The sequence below is a fragment of the Durio zibethinus genome, chromosome 22 (genome assembly GCF_047325235.1).
Source record: "Durio zibethinus cultivar Kanyao isolate XHJ-2024 chromosome 22, ASM4732523v1, whole genome shotgun sequence".
Lineage (NCBI taxonomy): Eukaryota > Viridiplantae > Streptophyta > Magnoliopsida > Malvales > Malvaceae > Durio > Durio zibethinus.
Window position 1 is genome coordinate 21,631,612 of NC_143183.1, and position 26,854 is coordinate 21,658,465.

Sequence of the window (26,854 nt, forward strand, 5' to 3'; positions counted from 1 at the left end):
GTGTTTATTATATGTCTATCCAAAGCTTTCAAGATGGCACTTAAAGAAGTGATAAGAAAAGGATAATAAGTGTGGGCTGACTTGTAAGGGATGCAATGACCATGGATGATGCTTAAGAAAGATGATCGATTTGGGCTGGGGTACAAGCCAACTCGAAAAGAAAGAATGAAGTTCATAAAAAAAAAAAAAAGAAAAAAGATTGGCTCATTTTCTGGGATAAAAAGTAAAAACTGAAAGCCTATCTTTTTTCCCCCTTTGCGAGACTTTCATATCAGCTAGTTATATCTATCCAGATGTAGCAGGTAACATAGAAAAAAAGTTCACACCATTATTAAAAGATATCTTCACTAAATTTTTGACACAAATAGTGGGTGAAGAAAAGAAGAATGAAGATCCAAGCTATCCATGGGTTTATCTTACTCTTCCTGGTGCAAAACTGAAAAATTGGCATATTGAGGAGCTACTCATTGTTTTTAAATTTTTTTCAAAGTAACGTGTTGAACCAAATCTAAATACATGTCTTATGTGTGTTTTTTTCCTCATTTTCAATTGAATAAATGACAAGTGTAGCACATTTATCCATTTCTTTTGCCTTTTTCATTTCAATTCCTTGCATTACTATACATCTTTCTACATTTCGTCCATTTCACTTATTTTCAAGTATTTGAATAATGAATATAAAGATCATCATGACAATATTTCAGGATTTGATTTTGAAAATTTTGTTTATATTAGTGAACTCAATGATGAAGAGAATGTGAAAAACCATGCAATATCCCCAGAATTATTGAGATTAGTGGAACAAGAAGAGAAGCAAATCATGCCTCATCAAGAAGCCACTGAAGTTGTTAATTTAGGGAATGAAGAAACCAAAAAGAAAGTTAAGATTGGTACTTCGATGTCATCACCAATAAAGCAGGAGTTGATAAAGTTACTACATGAATATATAGATGTATTTGCTTGGTCATATCAAGATATGCCAGGGCTGGATACTAAAATTGTAGTGCATAAGCTACTGCTAAAGCTTGAGTGCAAACCAATTAAATAGAAGCTGAGAAGGATGAAACCTGAAATGTTGTTGAAAATAAAAAAAGAAAGTGAAAAAGCAATTTGATGCGGGATTCTTAGAAGTGGCCAAATATCCCAAATAGGTTACGAATATAGTCCCAGTACCTAAGAAATATGGCAAAGTGAGAATGTGTGTTAATTATTGGGATTTGAATAGAGCAAGTCCAAAGGATAATTTTTCATTACCTCATATTAACACTTTAGTGGACAATACAGCTAGGCATTCTCTGTTTTCATTCATGGATGGATTTTCAGGCTATAATCAAATTAAGATGGCATAAAAAGATAAGGAAAAGACTATTTTTATAATAGTATAGGAAACATTTCGCTATAAAGTCATACCCTTCGGTTTGAAAAATACTAGAGCAACTTATCAAAAAGCTATGGTAACTTTATTCCATGATATGATGCACAAAGAAATAGAGGTGTATATGGATGACATGATTGCCAAATCTCATGAAGAAGAAAATCAAGTGACTAATCTCAGAAAGTTATTAAGAGATTAAGAAAGTTTTAGCTCAAGCTCAATCCAACTAAATGCACTTTTGGTGTAACTTCAAGAAAATTACTAGAATTTATTATCAGTAAAAGAGGAATAGATGTAGATCTAGATAAGATACATGCCATCCAAGAGCTACCAACTCCGCACACGTAAAAGGAAGTAAAAAGATTTTTAGGGAGATTAAATTATATTGCTTATTTCATTGCCCAACTTACACCTAAATGTGATCCTATATTTAAGATTATTCAAAAACACGGGCTAGGAGAATGGAATGAATATTGTCAAATGGTGTTTGAAAAAATTAAAGAATACTTATCAAACCCACCAGTATTAATGTCATCTGTCTTTGGAAGACCTCTTATCCTATATTTAATAGTGCATGAAAAATCAATGGGATGTGTTTTGAGGTAACATGATGAAACAAAAAGGAAAGAACAAGCCATTTATTACCTGAGCAAAAAGTTTACTGATTACGACTTAAAGTATTTACCATTGGAAAAGATGTGTTGTGCATTAGCTTGGACGACTTGTCGGCTCAAACAATAAATGTTGTATCATACCACTTGACTTATTGTAAAATTAGACCCAATCAAGTACATCTTTAAAAAGCCTTCATTGTCAGGAAGAATAGCAAGATGGCAAGTTTTACTTTCTGAATATGACATCGTATATTTGTTCAAAAAGGCAACCAAAAGAAGTGCTATTACTGAATTTCTTGCAGAACACGCTCATGAAGATTATGTGCCTGTGACATTTGATTTTTCAGATGAAGACTTAATGTCTGGACTGCACATAGATACAGAAGAGCATAATGAAGATATATGGAAGATGTTTTTTGATGGTGCATCAAATACTTTGGGGTATGGTATTGGAGTAGTTTTGATATCTCGAGAAGGAGATTACTACCCAATCACTATAAAACTAAATTTTGATTGCACCAATAATGTGGCAGAATATGAAGCATGTGTTCTGGGTCTTCAAGTTGCTCTTGAAAAAAAGGCCAGTGCTTTAAAAGTTTATGGAAACTCTACCTTAGTCATATACTAATTGTGAGGAGAATACGAAACTCGAGACTCAAAATTGATTTTATATGAAAAGTACATATCAGAATTGATCAAAGAATTTGAGAATATTTGGTTTCATCATTTACCTCGAGACGAGAATCAGATGGCTGATGCTTTAGCTACATTGGCAGTAATGTTCAAATTAAATGAAAATGTTGAAATCCAATCCATCAAATTGAGCTTGCAAGACAAACCAGCTTACTGTTTAAATGCTGAAAAAGGAGTTGATGGAAAATCATGGTATTTTGACATATTACAATATGTAAAATACCAATAGTACCCAGAGCACATATCAGAGAATGATAAGAGAACTTTGAAAAGGTTGGTAATGAGTTTCTTTCTAAATGGAAAAATTTTATATAAGAGAAGTCGATACCAAACACTATTGAGATGTGTGAATGCTGTTGAAGCCAAAAAGTTACTAGAAGAAATTCATGGAGGTGTTTGTGGAACTCATGCAAATAGTCACATGATGACTAAACAAATAATGAGAGCAAGATACTATTGGTTGACAATGGGAAAATATTGCATTAACTATGCTAAAAAATGCCACAAATGTCAAATTTATGCAGACAAGATTCAAGTTTCTCCAATATCCTTGCATGTTATGTCAACACCTTAACCTTTCTCTATACGGGAAATAGATGTGATAGGGCCCATTACACCAAAAGCCTTAAATGGACATTGATTCATTTTAGTGGTGTTTGACTACTTCACAAAGTGGGTAGAGGCAGCTTCATATTCTAACGTGACAAGAATGGTTGTTTGTAACTTCATCAAGATAGAGATCATATATCGATATGGCCTTCTATAAAGGATCATTTTAGATAATGCTCTTAATTTGAATAATAAAATGATAACTAAGGTATGTGCTCAGTTTAAAATTAAACACCATAAATCAATGCCTTATTGTCTAAAGATGAATGGGGCAGTTGAAGTGGTCAATAAGAACATAAAGAGAATTATTGAAAAGATGACAGATGTGTATAAAGATTGGCATGAAAAGCTACCATTTGCATTACATGCTTATCGAACTTCAATTCGGACATCTACAAGAGCTACACCATTTTCATTGGTATATGAGATGGAGGTGATGTTACCCATTGAAGTAAAAATTCCTTTCTTGTGCATTTTTATGAAAGTTGAGTTAGAAGAAGCTGAGTGGGTTCGCGCTCGATATGAACAATTGAATCTCATCGAAGAAAAGAGATTAGCTGCACTTTGCCATAGCCAATTGTATCAAAAAAGAATGATGCGAGCTCATGACAAGAAAGTTTACCCACAACAATTTCAAGAGGAAGAATTAGTATTTAAAAATATTCTTCCTAACCAACAAGATCATCGAGGAAAATGGACTCATAATTGAGAAGGTCCGTATGTGGTGAAAAAAGCTTATTCTAGTGGGGCACTGATCTTGGCAAGAATGGATGGAGATGATCTGCCAAATCCAATCAATACCGATGCAGTAAAAAAGTATTATGCTTAAAAAAAATAAAATAAATTTAAAAGATATCTAAGTTGAAAACCTGATAGGGTAGCTTAGATAAAAATAAAGGGGATAGTGAATGGAGTGGCTCAATTCTCAATATCTGCTAGAAGATTTCAATGGTTTTGGGCTAGTTTGGTTTGCCACATTTTTGAAAAGTCAAGGGCACCAATTAAGAGTCTTCAAAAAAGAATCCATGATGAATTAATTCATGATGATCTGAATATTTGTTATGTGATTACTTATTGTCCTTGTTATATCTTTTTTTATAATGCGTGAAACACTTTTCCCTTTTTTTCAAATAAAATACCTCTTTGTTTATCCTTTCTTTTGTCCCTCTCATTAAAAAGAAAAATATACAATGTGTTATAATTGTCGTAAAATTCAAAGAATTATGAAGGAATAACAATGACCATAAAAGAAACACACATTATTTTGAAGGAGATTTAAAATGATAAGCAAAATAGTAGGGAACAAAGGTTAATGAGAAAAGTGTCCTATAAGTCATACAGTGGTTGACATGGAATATGGGATATGAAGAGAAATCTTTTTTTATCTAAGCTTAATCAACTGCTGAATGCTTGGGATTCAAGAAAAGAAGAAAGGAAACAAACTTTGAGAAATTTTGAGGATTAAAGAAAAATGACAACAAAAAAAAAAGAAAGAAGATGGTCTTTCCATTTGCATAATAAGTGCATTTGCATCATGATCATCATTTATTGCATGGCATTACAAAAACATGAAAATTTCATTTACGTATTCATGTGACACGACAGATGTATGGGTTTAAGACAATCCAAGACTAATAAAAGAAAAGTCAAAAGCAGGAAAGATGTGAACCCTTTGTTTAGAGAAATCTTTCAAATACCATTACCTCTCAGATTTTGAATTTAAAGTTTGTTGCCTCTGGTGAGATGAGATTTTTAAAATTTAAAGTTTATTACCTTTGGTCAAAGGAGTTTTTTTTTTTTTTAATTTCAAAAGCCTCTGGTCAGAGGACTCTATCAAAATTAGGAATGATTTGTAAGATCAAATGGCATAATCTATAAATCCTCTCAGATCTTTAATTTAAAGTTTGTTACCTTTGGTTAAATAAGCCTTTTTAATTTAAAGTTTGTTGCCTTTGATTAAAGCAGCTTTTGGAATTTAAAGTTTGTTACCTTTGGTTAAAGGAGCTTTTGAATTAAAATGAAACATTGAACATAAAGTTTTTTTTTTTGAAAGAAAATTTGAAAGGCTCCTCTAAATAGAGGCTATAAAACTTTAAATTCAAAAAGCTCCTCTCACTAGAGACAACGAACTTTAACTTCAAATTTTCCACAAAAGGATCCCAGAAGGTCTGGAATCTTGAATCTTAAAAACTCTATAAATAGAGCTAATCTCTGCAAGGAACGGACAAAAAAAAATAACAATAAAAGGGAACACACACAATCAAGAAAAAAAATAACAACAAACAAAAAAAAATTTCGAGAATGAAATTCTCGATCCAGGAAGTTGTAGATTTTTTTTTTTGAAAAATATGGGCTTGGAAGGTGTTTAGAAAGCAAAAAAGATCATTTGGGGTATTTTTGAGAATTTTTGAAAAAAATTTTGGGTCGCTAGAAATCGAAAAAGTTTGAATTTTTCGGTGACCGTTGAATTTTTCAGCACTGAAATCTGAAAAAGTTTGAATTTTTCAGTGACCATTGAATTTTTCAGCCACCAAAATCTGGGGATCTTTGAATTTTTTGGTGCCGTTGAAGTTTTCGACCATCGGTACACGGCGACAGCTGACTGAAAACTGAGTTCTACGACGACCGACATAAGGGCGGGGTTTTCTAAAGAGATGAGCTCTGGGTAAAGAGAGAAAGGGGAAAAGAGAAAATAAAGAAAAAAAACCAAAAACAGGCCTTTTATAGGCCTTCAAAACATCATTGTAAGAGAGAAAGGGGAAAGGAGAAAATAAAGAAAAAAAACCAAAAACAGGCCTTTTATAGGCCTTTCAAAACATCATTGTTTTGGATGTCTGGACTGAACTCGACCCGCACAAGATTCCCGCGACAACCTGACCCGTTTCGTAGGTTTTTCTTTTTCTTTTTCTTTTTATTTTTTGTTTTGATTTTTACTTTTATTTTTTTATGTTGATTTTTATGTTATTTTTTATGATGCTATTATTATTTTTTTTATTTATTTTATATTATTACTGATAATAATTTTTTAAAAAAATAAATAAATAGAATAAAAAATAAAACTAAAATAAAATAAAAACCTAAAAAAATATAAATAAAAAAATAAATAATAATAATTATTTAAAGGAAATAAATTCCATTACAAGAAAAAATATTATTTAAATTTCACTAAATGTTGGGATATTTAAAAAAATAATTTTTGCTAAAAAATAAAAAATATATAAAAATAAAAAATAAATAATAAATTGTTTAAATGAATCTTTTAAATGCAATTTTTAGAGAAAGCTAAAAGGGTTTAATTTTATTTAATTATTGCAAGTAAAAATAATTTTTCAGATTTTCCCATAGAGTTGTGATAATCCAAAATTATTTTTACTAAAATAAAGATTTATTTAAACAATATAAAACAATAATAAAAATTAATAAAAAGTAAAAATAATAATAATTGATATTTTGAATATTTAAAAATATAAAAATTGAAAGAGTTCGATTTTCTTCAATACAAACAGAGATTAATATTTAAATTTCACCGATGAGTCGGGATAATTTAAATTTTTTCTTATAAAAAATAATTAAAGAATAAATAATACAAATTTTTAAAATAACCATAATATTTAGATTTTACCGAAGAGTCAGGATAATCTTAAAATTTGTTCAAAATTTTGAGAACTCACCAAAGAGTCGGGATGTTCTTAAAATCTTTTTTAAAATAAATAATTAAAATATCTTATGATGAAGTTTCGAGAATTTTGTGAATGGCCAATTTTCTCAAAATATTTTCTAAATAGTGATTTTTTATAAATTCCACCAAAGCATTGCAGGATTTATAGAATGCGAAATAATAATAATAATGCTAATTTTGAAATAGAGAAAAATGTTTTAAAATAAATTTTAAGAAATTAAACTTAAATAAAAAAGACTCAGTTATCAAAATTATAGGATTACGCATGTTTAAATGGTGCCGTTCTTCGAACGGGCAATGTGATGGTGCTAATACCTTCCTCACTCATAACCATACTCTCGAACCTATTCTTGATTTCATAGACTTAAACTTCTTTTAGTAAGTTTTAATTAATTTTAAAATTTTTACTAAAATATGATATTTTTAGTGGCTAATCACACCCTATAAAAAGATTAGTGGCGACTATGAAAATTTTCACCAAGTCTAGCGATTGAGTCCCTTTAGACGAAAAATCATTATGGCACGCAAGAAATTCAAATTTGTAAGAATTTTCAGATTCATAAGAATTCATATTCGCAAGACCTTAAAAATTCACAAAACTTTCATATTCGCAAGGAACTAAGTTTCACAAGAACTTTAGATTCGCAACAACTTCAAGTTTGTAAGAGCTTCAAGTTCTCAAGAATTTTAGGTTAGTAAGAACTTCAAGTTTGCAAGAATCTAAAGTCCACAATAATTTTCAAATTCATAAAAAATTCAACTTTGTCATTGTAAAGATTCATAAACTGTAATGCCAATATTCAAAGATTCACATTCAAAGGATTTCCAATAATCTCCTATGAGATTACCATGTCAGTAAAGTTTTTAGTTGCATTCTCTATCACCTTTTCATAATAGAGCAACTTCAAAGTACTCACAAATAAAACTATTATCTCTTTTTCGATCAATGGTGGCTGAACCTAAGCAGCTATGTCTTTCCACTATTGGGCATATTCTTTGAAAGACTTTGTTGCCTTCTTCTCTATGCTTTGTAAAGAAAAGCGATTAAGGGCTAAGTCAATGATGTGATGATGTTGGTTAATAAATGCCCAAGTGAGCTCGTACCAAGAGTGGATGTGAGTTCGATCTAGCTGAACATACCACCTTGCAACTAAGCCAGGAAGGCTATCTTGAAATACATGCATCAATAGCTTTTCATCATTGTTGTAAGCAGCTATTTTTTTATAATACATGGTGACATGAGTTATTGGACACTTACGACCATCATACTTCTTAAACTCTGAAAATTTAAATTTTGAAGGAATCACAACATCTAAGACCAAACAAAGGCTGGCAACATCCATGGAGCCATAAAAATCTATCCCTTCAACAACTAGCAGCCTCTCCTCGAACATGTTCATCTTGTAATCAACTTTTGAATCTTCCAAAGCCTCAACCATTTTCAATTTCTCTTTTGGGATGGCTAAATTAGGAATTTGGATCGATTCAACTAACTTTTTAGCAAGGGCAGGGTTGTTGTAGCTTTGGATATTCTCTTTGCTAGGTGCAGGTAGCATTTCTATAGTCTGTCAAAAATGTAAACTATTGTGATGGAAAGCTTGGAGTGAATTGGGTCTGATATGGGCTATAACCCGAAAGATATAGAAGATCACCAACGTCACGTGAAATATCTTATCCCATCACCTTTCTTTTATTCAACTTGCCCAATGCTTCAAAAATTTTGTTCAGCTTTCCCTTAATCTCAATGTAAGATGTCTATTTCTTACTATTACAAATGCTTGAAGTAAAACCTTTACTTATATAAAAGCTAATTTTTACACGATTAAAGAGAACTAGAAAAAAAATTGCAATAGTTACTTGAAATAAAAGTTTATTTAGTTATAAATCAAAATATAAAAATTTATTTAAGTACAATAAAAATTATAAGAGTCTCTTTTAAATAAAATAATAAAATTTTAAATTTTTTTTAATATTTTAACCTTTAGACATCTATAAGGAAAAAGGAAAGGTTGGATCATGAAATAATTACATTTGATGATGTGGCCTTTGGTCATCAAAACAGACTTTAAAATTTCAATATATAATAAGATGAAGGCAATTTTTTCTTAAAAAAATAGTCGCAGTAAAAGGACAAGGAAAAATATCTTAAATTTAAATTTTAAATTTATTAAATATTAAGAATGATTATATAAATTAATTTAGTTAAACTTTAATTTTGATGAAGACAACTTTGATTTTTTAGTTTATTATCATAAGTGAGAAAAGAAAAACCAAAAGAGTATATATATATATATATATATATATATATATATGCTGATTTTCATGGAATTAGTGTAATTTTAATTTCAATTTAACTACAACCATAAAATTCTAACTTTCGGACAAAATGTCCAAAAGGAACTAATGTACGTGTTAAAATTAGTCTCACATTTCTTCTGAAACTTGACTTTGTTATGTTCAAGATATTTAATTAGTAAATCTTGAAAGATGAAGATAATGCACTCATCATTTTCAATGGATAGCTTTATCAATAAACAACTTTTAATTTAAAGCTTAAACACATTCGATGCTCCTTTATTTATCGCTGGCAGTTGACAATTTCAGTTCAAGCTTCCTGGTAGTCAAGACAAACTGTGAACTCTTATTAGCAATATAAAGATCATATGGACCAACAACTGCAAAAACAAGAAAGTTAAAAAAAAAAAAAGGCACATATGCATTCCACAGTGTATGATCATTGAAATGGATGCTTTTTCAAATTCTCAATATTGGGATTTTTAGTAGGCATCAGGATTTGACAAGAGGTAGGCTTCAATGGCCTTGAACATCCCCGACGCCTTTTCTTTGCCTGCCTTGATTCCCTCTTCCTTGAGCTCAAAGTCTCCAATGGTGTAATACTTACTAGTAGTCTTACATACAGATCCCCCAGCTGCTGAAGGTTCTAATTTGGTCTCGTAAGTGATTTTCTCAAGAGCATTCATCAAAGCATCACCTTCAATTATACTGTAACTATATACAAAATTTTCATTGTCTAGTGCTTCTATCTTCTGCTTCACATAATTGAATTGGCTTCCTGCATGAGGAAAGGAAAATATTAAGCTTTTGTTCCACAAATTAAAAAAAAAAAGGAACTTTACTTGTAAGTTCTAATTCAATATATTATTCAAAGTTTTTAATTGCATGTATAAATTAACAAACCTTCTCCAAAAGTAACTTTCTTGATGCTCCCAAGCTCACCATTGCCTTCAATATACTCAACACTCTTAAAAGCCTAAGGAACAACCTTGGGAATGAGCTTGTCACCATCAAGGATACAGGCCTTAAAAATCTTGGCTGGTAGGATTGAAGTAACAACCTCAGATTCATAAGTGAAAACACCCATGATTACTTGTGATTTGGGAAATGATCAGAGAAGGGGTGAAAATAAAATTGATTGATATTTTGCAAGGAGATTTTTGAGGTGTGGAGATGTGAACTTGAAGCCGTTGTATTTATAGAGCCAGAATGAAGATTAATCTAAAAATTAAGCACCTAATAAAACTTGCAATTGATTCTGGATTTTGTACTCATCTTACATATTCTTCAATTTGCAACAAACAAGCTTACTATAAGAACAAATTTATGGATCTTGAAAGCAGTCAACATCAGAAGAGGATTAAAAGGAAAGAACTCTAATATTTTAAGCACAGAAGGCCTTGGATTCAAGTGCTTGGTCTATTAGGGACTCGTTGGTATGTGGTAAATTGTAATTATAACGATTAAACAATCAGTTAATATTCTCTAAAAGCAACAAAGATGTGTTTGTCAACTCAAAAGATTTATGAAAGAAAAGAAAATTTGCAAAATCTTGTAGGAAAACTGCAAATTGAATACCAATATCAAGTACAACCTTGATTACTAGTATATGTTTTTCATTTCATATATCAGAGATAATACAACTCAAACCTATCTTTTTATTACAGTGAAAACACAGATGATCATAGCGAGAGACCAACAATCTTATTACCCAAAGTGAAATACGAAAATCACAACATTAAAACTTAGCTGACATGAAGAATAGCAAGCCGGAGCTAATAGCAACCTAGTTGTAGAGATGAGGATTTGCTGAGAGGTAATTGTCATAACGTATATATCTGTGACCTACAACTAGACATAAATTAAAAATGTCGTCACTAATCTTTTTTGTTAAGGTATGATTTGTCACCTGACAAAATCTGTCCCATTTAAAAAAGAGTCCCAAGATTAACTTAGATATCTTTAAATAGTAGGTCCTAGTTCACAAAACCAAAATTTAGGTTCGAGAGTACGGTTATGTGTGAAAAAAGTTATAGCATCCTTATAACACCCATCCAAAAGATGGTATCAGCTTGATTTTAAAATTATCCAAACCTTAAAACATATTTAAAATTTACCAAATAATTTAATATTGAAAATTTTCCTTAAATTACTCCAATATGTTTGTAATAATTTAAGAATATTTCCTTATCTCAAAGAAACTATTTGTCATGCTTTGAAAAGGCTTCATCGTCGGATTCATTTAATTTTGCTTTAGAAATAAATATCTATAAACTGAGTTTTTAGTAAAAAATGTCATCCAATATATTGATAAGATTTTTTGTTGAAAATTATTCTCCAATCTATTGGTAGGATTTTATGCAAAATAAAATAGAAAATTTTTAGTTTAAAAAAAAAAAACTTGATTTTTTTGTAAATTATATGGCTCTCTAATATGTTGGTAAAACCTTATTTTGAAAAAATATTGGCCCTCCAATCGTTGATAAGGCTTTTTATTTTTATTTTTTTAAATAAAAAGAAAGTTATAATGTTTTCCAATATGTTGGTAAAACTCTATTTTTAAAAAAATTAATTTCCTTCTAATATGTTGGTAAGGCTTTTATTTAAATATGTATTTATAAAAATATATTTAAAAAATAATAGATAATTAATCAAATAAATAAATAAAAAGTTAAACAAATAAACAAAAATACTACGTGACTTACTAGAATAAATCCTCACAATTTCAGAATTCCATATTGGAAAGAATTATAAGGCTATGTTGCACAGCTTACTAGAATAAATCCTTACAATTTTAGATTCTGCAATGAATTCAAAAAAAAAAATACTACCAGAAATCATACCTTTTTTTTTAATGAGTTTTCTTTCTTTTTTTCTTAAGAGTTTTCGTAAAATCTTTTTCACCATCCCTATTCTTTGTCTGCCTTAGAACAATTTATAGGATTTTTTAGTAAAAACTTTTAGGGTTTTATTAATTGTCAAGGATTTTCAAAAATTTTTTAAAGCCCTTTAATTTACGTAAAATTAATTTAACAAAAACCCTAGCTTTGATGCTCTATAATCCTTTTTTATTTGATTTCCTAATTCATGCAAGGTAAGAAAAAATCCCAAAAATTTCTCTTTGCCTGATTCTTGTAATTCTCTTTGATTTTTTTTCCTTTTTTTATTTATTTAGTTTTTCATAAAAAAATAAACAAACAATGAAAAATAAAAATAAAATATTTGTTAGGGCAAAGCCCACATCAAAGTAACATACATTGGGCTCAATACCTGACAATCTCAACAAAATTGAAACCAAGAAATTAGATGCATGCCCTAAACGAAATGAGGTGTCTACAGTTATCTCTCTTTACACATTCCTATGAAACAAATATAACTCAAAAACATAGACAACAAATATAATGCAAAAACATAGACAACCATTGAGTCCGGTTCAACTCAAGCAATTTTAAAAGAATGGGATTTTTGAAAAATTGTAAAAAGTTCCTCTAAATAGAGGTTAAACAAATTAAACTCCTCTATATAGAGGCAAACAAATTTAAATTAAGAAATTAGCTCCTCTATATAGAGGCTAAATAAATTTAAACTAGGAAATTGGCTCATCTATTCAAAGGCAAAACAACTTTAAAATAGAAAATGGGCTCCTCTATATAGAGGTTAAACAACTTTAAAATTAAGAAATGAGCTCTTCTATACAGAGATTAAACAACTTTAAATTAAGAAATGATTTCCTCTATACAAAGGTTAAACAACTTTAAAATCTTTAAATATGAAATGTCAAAAGACATCCATTCACCCAAGTCCAAAAAAATTTTAGCTTGAAAACCAAAGATTCATAATTTGGAAATTCAAGGGTCCACAAACTACAAAAATTCACAAGGTTCCATAATAAATTTTGAAAAATTCGAATACTCCAAGATTCGCAAAAAATTCGCAATGATTTCAAAATTCGCCAAAAGTCAAGATTTGTAAAGGTTTGCAAAAATTTTGAGTTTCATAAATATTCTAAAAGTTTGTAAATGATTCAAGATTCTCAAAGGTTCCAAATTCACAAAGATTTCAAGTTTCGTAGAGATTTTAGAGTCGTAAAGGTTTCGAATTCATAAGATTTTTCAAATTTTCAAAGGTTCTAGATGTAGACACCCAATTTGATCCAGGCTCGGATCAATTAGGCCTGATCCAAATGGGGCAGATTGGCCCAATTTTATTTTTTATTTTCTTGGCTTCTTTGTTCTGAATTTTTTTTATTTTTATATATAATTTTTTTCTTTTCTTCTAGAATATGATGAAAAATTATCAAAAATTTTATGTGGTAGAGTTGGACTGGGATTCAAGGATTGATAATTTTAAATCCCAATCAAACAAAGAATTGGCATTGATCAGAAACTCTTCTGATTAATGCCTATAAATATAGACTTGAACAGAACAAAAGGATACACACGATACAAAGAAAATAGAAGCATAAAAAAGGGTTCTGTAAAGTAGAAATAGTTTGAGGATTTTTTAGGATTTTTTTTTGAATTTTTTATTTTTTTCTGGAAATTTTTGAAAATTTTCCAAAATTCAATCAATTTTTCAGTAACTTTTTCGATCAACTTTGAATTTTTTGACGAGATTTTTCAGTTTTTAATATTTTTTTCTAGATTTAGATAGAAATTCAACCAGATTCTGAAATTTTCTAGAGAGAAAGAAGAGAGAAAAGATAAAAGAGAGAGAGAAAGAAGGGAGAAATCTGAAGAAAGATCAAATTTTAGCCTTATATACCAGTATAAAATGACGAAGTTTTGGACATTAGTAGATACCCAGGATTTGCGCATTTTTGTCTGGGCTAACCCGACCCAATCGCGACTCGATTTGTTAACCCGCATTTCAGCCAATCCACTCCAGCTAAGTCGAGCTGAGCCGAGTCTTTAAGCCGCACTTCTGAGCCATTTCTTCTACCTTAAACTGAGCCGTATTCTAACCGAGCCGAGCCATTTTTTTTTGGTATTTTTTTAATTTATTTTTTTATTTTTTTCTTTTATTTATGTGTTTATTTTTTTAGTATTTTTATATGATTTAATTTAATAAAATAATAATAATAATAATAATAATAATAAAAATTTTGGGAATAAATATTAATTATCCAATGATGAAATTTATAGAAATTTCAAATGGTAAATTTCTATAAAATTCTTAGGTGAGAAATTTGTCTAAATTTGGCCCAAATGGTAGAATAATTTAGATAAAGTTTCAATAACAATAATTAATATTTATTTTCAAACCAAAAAAATTTAAAATATATAAAACATAAAAATATAAAAATTTTTGGAATTAAATACGAATTACCCAAGGATGATATTCTTAGAAATTTCAAATGACAAGTTCCTAAGAAATCTCTAGGTAAGAAATTTTTTCTAAATTTGACCCAAATGGTGGAATAATTTAGATGAAATTTCAATATAAGTAATTTAATTCTTTTCCAAATAAAAATTTTGGTTAAAAATATTTGATAATTATCCAAGGATGAAAATCTTAAACTTTTCAAATGGTAAATTTTCTAAGCAATCTCTAGGTAAGAAATTTCTTTAAATTTGTCTCAAATGGTGGAATAATTTAAATAAAATTTTAATAAAAATAATTGTCATATTATTTTCTTTCTAAGGAAAAAAGAGAAATAATAAAATAGAAGAATTTTTAAATAGGCCCAAATAATGAAAATTTTAGAAATTTTGGAAAAAAGAAAATATTTCTAATTTGGCCCAAGTGGTGGAATAATTAGATATATTTTCAACAAAAAAATAAAACTAACAAATTTTTTTCGACGACGAAACCTCTTCAAGATATCAAATGGGATTCTTGAATACTCTTGAGATGATGAAGTATTTTTTAAAAAGGTTCTACCATATTGATGGAGAATCTTAAAACTTATTTTCAATATTTAACATAAATTTGAAACCATTAGACTCAAGATCCTAGGATAAATTTAAAATAAAATGGTACCATCCTTTGGATGGGCATGTAGGGGTGCTACAACCATCTTCACATGTAACCGACTCCCGAACCTTGTTCTGGTTAATAGACCCGAACCTATTCTTTTAGGGACCCTTAGTCAAGCTTAGGAGTTCTTTAAAATGATAGATTCCTCAGGTGGCCAATCACACCTAGTAAAAAAGATTGGTGGTGATTCCATTCATTTGTTAAGTCCAGCTATAGATTTTCAAATCTACATGTTATGACAGTTTGGCGACTCCACTGGAGACGCTAGAGAGTCAAGCCATAATTTTTGAATTTATTTTACTCTTTGGTCTAATGGTTTTAATGATTAGTGTTTATTAACGTCTTTCCTTTTTTGTCTTTTATTTGATTTTTGGGGCATGAAACTTATGTGTTCCTTCACACACATTATCAAATGCATTTGCATTACATGAGCTCTACACCCGAGCTCCGTCCCTCCTAGAAGGGAGTAAAGTACCTACGCTCTTGTGAAATGATAATCTCCGTAATGGCTAGCGAAATATTTTCACTCAAATTGAATCCTTTCCGTTAGTAGCCTATGATGGGTGAGGATTGGACTGCTTTACTAGTCTATGATGGACAATGATGTAAGGAACAATTTAGAAACCTTTAGTGGTCAAAATCACCTAACCTTACATATAGTTCATCCTTAAATGGCTAGCCTTAAGATAAAGCCATTCCTACCCATCAATAGATATAACCCAAAATTATGATACAAGAAGTTACAATTTGTATATTACTTATCTAACCTATTTGTTTGTTTAATTCTGTGCATCTGCAATGTTTCCATATCATTTCATTCTATTATCATTTCATTATATGCATCATTCTCATGTTCATATTTTAACATTATCATTTGCATCATTCTCATATAGGAAATATTTATCACATATCAATTATTGATAAGTCAGATCTCACATTTACATCCATGGAAAACCAAATGCAATTAAGGTTCACATCAGTTCATTATGAGTCGCTCATCAATTGAAAATCAAGTTAGAGGAGGGTCAAAGAAAACAAGAAAATTATTTGCCTAAAGGGTTTATCTCGTCATTGCCCGAGAGAGTTCATCTCGAGCTATAACAAAATGATCTAGTCGACTTAAGCAGTATCTAGGGATGCATGAGTAGGACAAGGCAGGACGTATTTGAGAATACATATGGAGACATACTTCCTTCCTCTAAGTGGATGCGAACAATAATCTAATTAAAGTCATCATTCAATTATGGGTCCTTCTTATAGATGTTTTATCTTCAATGAAGCAGATATGGTGCCACAATTGAAGAGTATATAGTCTTACTTCGCTTTGACTTGCCAAACCCAAACAAGATCTATTGGTCAAATAAGGTGGGCTATCATAAAAGGCTAGTGTAAATGTTTGGACTTAGCTTACCTCAAGTTGATGCATGTGTCAAGATAAAAGGTGAAAGTAAGGCTATCCCATGGAGTTTTCTACATGATCTCATCTAGGGGCATATAGATGATGATTAAAGGTTAGTGGCTATGGCTATAGCTCTGTATGGGTTGATGATCTTCCCAAAAGCCATCAGGTATGTCAATGTCGCAATGATAGACTTCGTTGATCAGTTAGCATACCAGGTCAATGCAGCACCAACCATTTTGGCAGAAACCATTCATTCTCTAAACTTTTGCCACATAAATGGTAAAGGTCGATTTAATGGGTGCCTATAGTTACTGTATGTATAGATGAAGAGTCACATTGAATGTAAAAAAAGTCAATTTTGCAAACCATACCTTCATTTCAGCATCCCAATCAAGGAGTTTTGTTGCAACACATGGCCTCAAGCAAAGTCAAAAGAATAATGGGTTTCTCACTTTCGAGCCCTTGATAGTCAATGGATTGTTTGGAGAGCACCTTGGATGCGTCATGATACAATATTATATAGTTATGAAGATCAACCATGGGTGTTTTTATTAGGCTTATGGGGTGATGTTACTTATACCCCAACTCTGGTGAAAAGACAATTCGGATGTGAACAATTCATTTCAGAAACTTATGGACTTAATCGGTGAGAATTCTTTTTCACTGATAAAGAGGCATATGAAATGGTTGAAAGAATAAAAAAGGCATGGAAGCAAACCATTAGGGTTAATCAAGGGAGGCTTACTTATGACGTCACCCCAAAATATAATGTGTGGCACACGATGAGGGGAAAAGACATTATGCTTCCTAGTAAACAATTAGTGTATCCTTCAAAACCCATTCTTTAAGATCCTTTGCTTAAAATGGAAATAGCTAAGAGAAAACTCCAATCGAAGAAGAACAAGTTAGAACAAAAAAATAAACAATTAAAGTTAGAAATAAAAAAGAGTTTGAAGCTTCAAGAACTGAAGATCCAGAGCCTGACAAAGAAAAATGATCAGTGAAGAGCCTTATTTAATGATCTAAACATGACACATTCATTAGTTACACCCGAGCTTGCCTGACTTTTAAAGGAAAATGAATTAGTAAAAGAAAGGGTAGAGAAATAACAAAAGGCCACTACTATGGCATATAGACATAGCCAGATGCTACAAGAGATAGTGGATCAATGCATAATACAAGTAGAAGCCTTGTCTGATAAATGTAAGAGACAAGCTCAATAGAGTGAGCTATGAAAAGACATGTGCACAAAAAAAACAAAGGCACTTAAGGCGTTTGTTCGATCAGATATGCATTGCTACAGACAGAACATCAAAAATGGAAGGATTGAAAGCTATGGTGCAACCAATGGGAGCTCATAAGTGACAACCGCTTGATTTCCTAGAAGAGGCACAAAATCATTACTAGTAAGCTAAGAAATTTATAGTGAGGCGTTAGAAATAAAGGATTTAGGACTTTAGAATATTACTTTGACTTTATTATGATGTAATTTTGAAATTTTATTAAATAAAGTGTCAAATAGAGATTTCTTTTATTAATAATGGTGATGTGGCAAATATTAGTATATTTCATGCATACATTTGCATATCATACATAGATACATAATTTCTAATAATCATATAATTATGGTACTCAAGGTTCAAGGATAGCTCTATCCACCAAAAACCCCTCTCATCAATACAACACAAGAGCCAGAACTAGACAAATGGAGCAAAAAAATTTTCATCGACTTAAAAAGATAGAAAAAGCCTAGAAACAACTTAAAAGTAAGTTGAGTAAGATTCTAGATACTCTCAACAAGTTAAACAAGGGAAATAGGATAGAAGAGAACACAAGCCAACAAGATCCTCTATTATAGGAAGTGACTAACCCCCTATATCCACCTGGTTTTGGTCCACATCAAGCTCAATCTACACAAGAGGTCACACCATAACAGTTCACATATCTTACATATCCTAGGATGCCATCAGCCTCTAATCTAGGGCATTACCATAGCTATGTGAGTCCTATCTTTACTAAAAAGACAGCAAAATCGATCCAAGTTTTTTACCTAGATAAAATGAAAGAAAAAGAGAAAGAAAAGGTAAAAGTGAAATCTCAAGAAGACTCAAAGATTAGTATACTGGAACAAAGGTTATGGGCTGTGAAAAGAATTGGTTTTTATAATTTTGTCGAAGCTGCTGGGCTTTGCTTTGTCCCAGATATAGTTATTCCTTTAAAGTTTAAAGTACCAAAGTTTGATAAATACGATGGTACAAAGTGCCTAAAGACCCATATTACCATGTATTGTCGGAAGATGACAGCCTATGCTCACAATGAAAAACTACTAATGCATGTGTTTTAAGATAGCCTTACTGACTCTGCTACTAAGTGATATGTTCAGTTAGACAGAACCTACATCCGTTCTTGAAGTGATATGGCTCATGATTTTATCAGTCAATATTGGTATATCATAGATTTGAACCCTGATTGTTTATCTTTGCAGAATATGAAAAAAAAAGGTAAATGAGTCCTTTAAAGAATACGTCCAGAAGTGGATGGATGTAGCCTCTCAAGTGCAACCCCTTCTAACTAAAAAGGAAACTACAATGTTGTTTGTCAACACTCTAAAATCTTCTTATTATAAAAAGATGATAGGGAATATAGCAAAAAATTTCACTAACATAGTGATCTCTGGCAAAATTATTGAGAGTGCCATTAAAAATGGCAAGTTAGAAAGAGGGAAGGCATCCACTAAAAAAGCCTCAAAGAAAGAAAAAATTGAAGCTCAAGCTATAAGCTTTGATGGATAATAGTTTAAGGGTCATCGACCCTACACACCATAGGGTTACTCCCCAAATTATTCCACTGTGAATAATGCTTCTCTGTATCTATACCAACCAAATCCACAGCCATCCTACTCTCAGACTTACCAACCCTCTTTCAGGCCTCTGGCTGCCATATACAATTCCAATGTTCAACCTATCTCAAAACCTCAAACTTATCTTGCTAGCCCAATGAGTGGTTCATGAGAGCAACGAATTACTTACAAAAAACTCATATTTGATCCACTTCCCATGACTTATATAAAGTTATACCGTGAGCTCTATAATAATCATATAATTGCTCCTAATCGAGTAGACCCACCCAAGCCACCATATCCCAAGTGGTATGATCCCACAGCCTATTGTAACTATCATTATGGGATTGCTGACCATTCCACCGAGAATTACAATGCCCTAAAATACAAAGTGCAATGGTTGATCAAGGATGGAATGATCAATTTTGATACATGAGGCGTAATTACACCAAACATTAGTGACAATCATTTGCCAAATCATAATGTGAATGCTCTAAGTAAGGAGCGGGATCGTCAACTAAAAAAAATGACAAAAATTAAGACCCCTCTCAGCCAGCTATTTGATACTTTGTAGAAAGTCGATATGATACAACCAGTCAATCCATATACTTATCATAGAGCATATATAACAGGTGAAAACTATAAATACCATAGTGGGGCATCTGATCACTCTATTGAAACCTGTGAATAATTTTTCCAAGAAGTACAAAAGCTTATGGATCATACCAGATTAAATTTTATGAGAAAAGAGACAATTCAAAAAATATTGAAGCATCTATAACCGACCAGCCATCTAAACCATTTCCAAAACTGTTAACAATTTACTATAGGGATAGGCCAAAGTCAACCATAGACAAGTTCACTCCCAGGCCAGTAACTTTTAAAGTCCCTGCTCCATCCCCTTACAAGAGCAATAAGGCTATAACATGAAAATACAGTTGTGACACAATAGTCCAAGGCCAGAAAGAAAATGTCTCTAAACTTGATACTACTAATATAACTAGTGTGGGAGGCATCACCCGAAGTGAAAGATGCTATACTCCAAAAATGTTGGAGAAGGCTAGAAAAAAAAAAAACCAAGGTAGTCGAAGAACGGAATAACCCAGAAGTGATACTTAAAAGGATTGCCCGAAGTTGGTGTCGAAAAAATAGGCTTGTGAATTCCTGAAACTAATAAAAACACATTGAATATTCAGTGGTGGAACAATTAAATAAGATGTCAGCATGAATCTCATTATTATCACTACTATTGATTTCAGAACTACACTGGAATACCCTACTGAAAGTGCTGAACTAGGCATACGTGACACACAATATGTCTGTTGAGTATGTGAATCACCTAGCTAGAAACCTGGTCATGCTAAATTACATATCCTTTAGTGATGATAAGATTCCTCCAGAAGGAAAGAGAAGCACAAAGGCTCTACATATCACTGTCAAGTGTAAGAGCCATTTATAGCCAAGGTCCTCATCAACAATAGTTCTGCTATTAACGTCATGCCTATGTCAACTTTGGCAAGGTTACCTATTGATTACTCATATATGAAGGATAGCCAAATGGTTGTTCGAGCATTCGATGAGACCAGACAAGAAGTTTTAAGAGACATAGAGATGCTTTTGTAAATTGGGCCATTCACTTTCAATGTAAAGTTTCAAGTAATAGTATCTCTCCATCTTATAGTTGTTTGCTGGAAAGGCCATGGATTCACATGGCAGGGGTTGTTCCTTCTATCTTACACCAAAAGATTAAGTTCAATGTAAAAGGTCAGTTAGTGGTAGTGTTTGGAGAAGAAAACATGTTGGTAACTCAGCCTTTGAATGCTTCATATGTGGAAGCTACTGAGGAAGCAATGAAATGTTCTTACCGATCCTTTAAGTTAGTCAACTCTATGGGTGAGGGACCTAAAAGCCAACAATGTTCAAAGATAGTGATGTGTCAGATCATTAATAAAGGTTGGTATCCTGGAGTAGGACTGGGTAAAAATTTACAGGGGATAGGGGAGCCTCTGACAATGATGGACAACAGGGAGAGACTGGATCTTGGTTATGAAATAAAAGACTGGAAAATTAAGGGAAGACAAGCAACAAGACAACAATGATCATCCTATACTTATATGAGACCTTCAAGCCTAGAGGATTCATGTACTCAGATGCGAAGGAAGATTTAGAATAAAGCATAGAGGAAACATTTGATGAGTTGTCCATCCATACGATCAGAGATGAAAGTGGGTATGAGAAGGAAACATGGGTTCGTCCTTGTCCACCAAATTATGAGCTGAACAATTGGAGCATTGTCGAGATGCCTGCTATCCTTAATATTGATTCAATGTAATTGAACATCCCAATAGCTTATGCCCAAGGCTTTGGGGTGGTCTTTCTCGTTTGGGCCATTTATCTATTATTATTTTAATAAAATTAGGAAATATGCATTTTCATTTATTTTTTTTAGTACTTTAATTTTTTGTTTTTATTTTATTCATACATTTCGCCAACATATCCTATTTTATTTAATTTCAGGTCCTCAAATGAATAGAAAAATAATCATGATAATGATCAAGGGGTTAATTTTGAAAAATCAATTAACACTGATGCACTTGATAATGAAGATGATTTTGAAGAGTATGTTATTTCTTTGGACCTAATGAGATTGATTGAACAAGAAATAAACTGATTGAGCCTCATCAGGGGACAACTGAATTGGTGAATTTGAGAGATGAGAAGAGTAAGAAAAAGGTTAAAATTGGCACTTCACTATCATTTACAAATAGGCAACGATTGGAAAACCTACTTCAAGAATTCATAAATATGTTTGCCTGGTCTTATCAAGATATGTCTAAGCTCACTACAGAAATAGTAGAACATAAACTACCTTTAAAGACTAAATGTAAGCTAGTTCAGCAAAAATTAAGGTGAATGAAACCTGAAATGTTACTCAAGATCAAAGAAAAAGTGGAAAAATGATTTGATGCAGGTTTCTTACAAGTGGCCACGTATCCAGAATGGGTAGCCAACATTGTACCAGTTTTTAAAAAAAATGAAAAGGTGCAAATGTGTGTAGATTATTACGATTTGAATAAGGCTAGCCCAAAGATAACTTTCCTTTGCCTCATATTAATACGTTGGTAGATAACATAGCCAAGCATTTGATGTTCTTTTTTATGGGTGGGTTCTCAAGATATAACCAAATAAAGATGGCAGAAGATGACATAGAAAAGACCACTTTCATGACCATATGAGGAATGTTTTGCTATAAAATCATGTCTTTTGGTTTAAAGAAAGCTAGGGCAACATACCAAAGAGCTATGGTAACGCTCTTTTATGACATGATGGATAAAGAGATTGAGGTGTATATAGATGATATGATTGCAAAATCTCAAGAAAGCGAAGATCATGTCACCAACCTTAGAAAGTTATTTGAGAGGTTGAGAAAATTTTAACTAAAGCTAAACCCAACCAAGTGCACCTTCAGAGCAAGGTCAGAGAAATTGCTAGGCTTTATGGTTAGTGAAAAAAGAATTGAGGTCGATCCAAATAAAATACGAGCCATTCAAAATTTGTCACATTCAAGCACACCAAAAGGAGTTCGAGATTTTTTGAAAATATTGAACTACATTTCTCGGTTCATATCTCAGCTTATCTATAAGTGTGATCTTATATTTAAGCTCTTGCGAAAAAGTAACCCTAGAGAATGGAATGAGGAATGCCAAATGGCTTTTGATAAGATTAAGTAGTACTTGTCAAATCATCCAATATTGGTACCACTTATTTTAGAGAGACCTTTAATTTTATATTTAAAACTATGTGAGAATTTAATGGGATGTGTGCTAGGGCAGTAAGATGAGTCTAGTGGAAAAGAGAGAGCTATTTACTATCTGAGTAAGAAATTCATAGAATACCAATCCAAGTATTCTTTTTGGAGAAAATGTGTTGTGCATTTGCTTGGACTGCTAAAAAACTTAGACAATACATGCTCTATTATACCACCTGGCTCATAGCAAAATTGGATCCAATTAAATACATCATTGAGAAATCTTCTCTGTCTGGAAGAATTGCTAGATGACAAGTAATGCTCTTAGAGTATGATATCATATATATGAGCTAAAAAATAATAAAAAAGAGTGCCATAACTGAGTTTCTCGTAGATCGTGCTGTTGAAGATTATGAGCCGATAAGATTGGAATTTTTTTACGAAGATTTGATGACTATTTCCCAACTAAAAAAAGAAGGGCATGAAGAAAACCATTGAAATATGTATTTTGATAAAGCTACTAATACCGTGGGACATAGAATTGGGGAAATCTTGATTTTTTTAGAAGAACAATACTATCTTATAACAGCAAGGTTAAATTTTAATTACACAAATAACATCGCTGAATATGAGGCATGTTTCATGGGTTTACAAGCTGTTATATACAAAAAAGTTAAAGCATTAAAAGTGTTTAGAGACTCAGCTCTAGTTATATATCAATTGAAAGGAGATGGGAAACAAGAGATTCGAAACTCATTCTATACCACAAGTATATCCTAGAGTTGATCAAGCAATTTGAAGATATTCAATTTGATCATTTACCTCAAAAAAAGAATTTGATTGCTGATGCCTTAGCTACTTTAGCAGTAATGGTTGAAATTAATGATAGTGCTAACATTCAGCCTATTTGATTAGATGTTAAGGACATATCGGCTCACAACTCTAATGTAGAAGAAGAAAATGATGAGAAAGCCTAGTATTATGATATCTTGTAGTACATTAAAAATCGATAATATCCTGTCTAGGCAACTGAGAATGATAAAAAGGTCATCCAAAGACTAGCTATGAGTTTCTTCCTGGATGAAGATGTTCTTTACAAAAGAAGCCATGACCAAGTATTGTTGAAGTGTGTAAATAAGGTCGAGGTTAAGAAAATTATTGAAAAAGTGCATGATAGAATATGTGGGGCACATGCCAGTGAATATATGATGGCAAGATAGATTATGAGAGCAGGGTATTATTGGTTGACAATGGAAAGCGACTGTATTGATTACACTCGAAAATGTCATAAATACCAGATTTATGCTGATAAGATTCATGCTTTGCCATTTGCTTTACATGTTTTGGCACCACTCTAGCCATTCTCTATATGGGGCATGAATGTCATTAGTCTTATTACCCCAAAAGCTTTTAATGGCCATAGGTTTATTTTCATGATGATAGATTACTTCACGAAATGGGTGGAAGCAGCATCATTTACAAGTGTGACACAATCTATAGTCTGTAAGTTTATAAAGAGAGAAATCATTTACAGTTACAAATTTTCAAAGAGAATCATTTCAAACAATGCCAAAAATTTGAATAGCAAGATGATGCAAGAGATATGTGCTCAGTACAAAATCAAGCACCATAATTCGATGCCATACCATTCAAAAATGAATGGGATAGTTGAGGCAGCTAATAAGAATATAAAAAAAATTCTTGAGAAGATGATTGATACTTATAAGGACTGGCATGAGAAGTTACCATTTGCACTGTATACACATCGAACGTCAATGTGTACCTCTACTAAAGCAACCTCATTTTCTTTGGTTTATGAGATAAAAGTTGTATTGCCAATAGAAGTAGAGATTTCATCTTTAAAGATTCTAAAGAAAGTTGAACTAGAAGAGGCTGAATGGATTCGAGAGCGCTATGAACAGTTGAATCTCATCGAAGAAAAGAGATTGACAGCATTATGCCATGGTCAACTATATCAAAGAAAAATGATGAGGGCTCATGATAAAAAGATTTGACCACATTGTTTTCAGGAATAAGAGTTGGTCTTGAAAAGAATTTTTTCAAGTCAGCACGATAATAGAGAAAAATAGACTCTGAATTGGGAAGGGCAATATGTCATGAAACGAGCTTTCTCTAGTGAAGCGTTGATATTTACTGAGATGGATGGAAATGGTCTACCTCATCCTATAAATTCTGATGTTGTGAAGAAGTATTATGCTTGAGAAAAAATAAAAAAAAAACAAAATAAAAAAGGAAAAAGAAAAAAAAAGACTCAAGGCAAAAACCCTAAAAGGACAGTTTAAGTCAAAAAGGGGTTTATCTAAGTTGAGAACCTTCAAAGGCAGCTTAGATAAAAAGAATACAGCATTAAATTTGGAAGTTCATTAGAAAAATAGCTAGCATGTTCTGAGGAGTTCTAAGTTGTTGAGTGCATTAGGTGGTTGAATTTTTTGAAAAGGACTTGAAAATATGTTATCATGATTGTCGAATTGTTTATTTTTTGGGCTTTGATGCCATATACACTTTGTAATTCTTTCTTTTCCAGCTGGCCAAGTTTGCTAATAAAAGAAATTTCATTTTATTCTTCGTGTGTCTCTTTTGTTGATTATTTCCTAGCCATTCTTATTCTTTTTTTTTCAATACCTTACAATGGAGGAAATGTGTTAAGGCATTCATGCTTTTTGAGATTGAAATAATGATTGATAAATGAATAATAGCATGAAAGAGTTTACATTACATTGGAAAGGTTGAGGGTGATAAAGGCAAATTTGAAATGTTCAGTTCTTGATAAAGACATTAAATTTTGAAAGAGATTTTTTGAAAAAGAGAAGATGAGAATTAAATGAGGAAAATGATTAAGAGTTACATTGATTTAGTCCTAGTACTTGAAGATTAAGGGGTTTGGGGCCCAAGAAAAGAGCTTGAGAAACTTGAGTACCACAATTGAATGAGAATTAATTAACCAACATTTACTTAGCATGCATTGCATTTCTAAATGTCTAGTACATAGCATACACTACACTTGAAAAGGTATAGCACAGGGACGTTCCAAGATCCCACGTGAAGAAAACAAATATGAAAACTTTTTGATGAAAGAGCTTCTAATCCTCAAAAAGCTTGCAAGGTAAGATTTTAATCCTTGAAATAGGATATTTTTCAATATTAGGAATGATTTGTAAGACCTTCGAGCATAATCTTCTAAAATTCCTTCAAACACGATCTATAACTCATTTGGACATGAGTGTTAAGGAGCAATTTATTTTTCCAAAGTTCTGTTGCCTCTATTTAGAGGAGTAATTTATTTTTCTCAAAGTCATTGAGCCTCTGTTTAGAGGAACTTTGTTTACATTTTCAAAAAAAAAAAAGAAAGCATGAATTTGTTGGGATGATTACGTTGCAGGGTATCTACGTTTTTGTGCAATTCCTGTTTCACAAAAAATGTGCAAAGCGGGGCAGCTGTAGACACTCAATTTGATCCAGGTCCGGATCAATTGAGCCTAGTCCAAATGGGAAGATTGGCCTAATTTTAATTTTCATTTTTATTTTTATTTTCTTGGTTTCTTTGTTTTGACTTTTGTTTTAATTTTTATATATAATTTTTTTCTTTTCTTCTAGAAAATG

General features: G+C 31.6%; 1 pseudogene; it reads right to left on the bottom strand.

Moving 5' to 3' along the window:
- Nucleotides 1-9,516: 9,516 nt before the first annotated feature.
- Nucleotides 9,517-10,352, bottom strand: LOC149512703 (major strawberry allergen Fra a 1-2-like; annotated as a pseudogene).
- Between the last annotated feature and the right edge of the window lie 16,502 nt (nucleotides 10,353-26,854).